Raw genomic sequence first — 797 nt, 5'->3', positions numbered from 1 at the left:
TTTTGTATCCTGAAAGTATAAGAAATTTTGATATTTTTCCTGTGTCACTCACTATAATTAGGATAGTTATAATTATACATGCGTAATTATACAATTACTGTTTGCAAGTAGCCATCATCACATACTTCAGTTGCTTGCAGTGCCATGACTATAATGACAAAGGCAGGGATCAATTGTAAAACTGTTGCTACCACAAAAAGAAAGTTTCGTCTTCGCGGTTTGGTAATGATCAACGAGGATTTAAGGCTGCAGTTTTCATATTTTTGGGCCTTAACTGCTCGTTGTGAAATATTCTGAAAACAAACAAAAATAAGAATGCAGAAGCCTACAACACCTGCTGTTCCCAGGCGGTCACCCATCCAAGTACTGGGCAGGCCCTACGTTGCTTAACTTCGGTGATCAGACGAGAACCGGTGTTTTCAACGTGGTATGGTCGTAGACACAAGTCAATGTATATCTCATGTACTTATGTGTGAAGTTCAGAAATATACTTGACTTAATTTAATTGCTGTGGAGGGAGTGGGCCGGGAGGGAGTGGAGTCGAGTGGAGTGGAGTGGAGTGTACTTCTCTGTACTTACTGGTATTATACAAATATCGACTTACTGATAATTATAATCATACTCTAGCTATACAACTATCTACTAACTATCTACTATCTACTGTCTACTTCAAGCTTGCTTGCTTACTTACTTACTTACTTACTTACTTACTTCACTGGAAACTCTTGATATAATTATTACTTCATAGCTAGCTAACTATCTAATATCTACTGTCTACTTCAAGCTTACTTACTTCA

General features: G+C 37.5%; 1 non-coding gene across 1 annotated transcript; it reads right to left on the bottom strand.

Annotated features, from left to right (window-relative positions):
* Window positions 1-322: 322 nt before the first annotated feature.
* LOC135332388 (5S ribosomal RNA) lies at window positions 323-441 on the bottom strand. The gene has a single exon (XR_010393251.1). It is a non-coding gene; the product is annotated as a 5S ribosomal RNA (ribosomal RNA).
* Window positions 442-797: the final 356 nt, after the last annotated feature.

This window comes from Halichondria panicea, chromosome 2 (assembly GCF_963675165.1).
Source record: "Halichondria panicea chromosome 2, odHalPani1.1, whole genome shotgun sequence".
In the NCBI taxonomy this organism is placed as follows: domain Eukaryota; kingdom Metazoa; phylum Porifera; class Demospongiae; order Suberitida; family Halichondriidae; genus Halichondria; species Halichondria panicea.
This window is presented reverse-complemented; position numbering and strand designations above follow the sequence as displayed.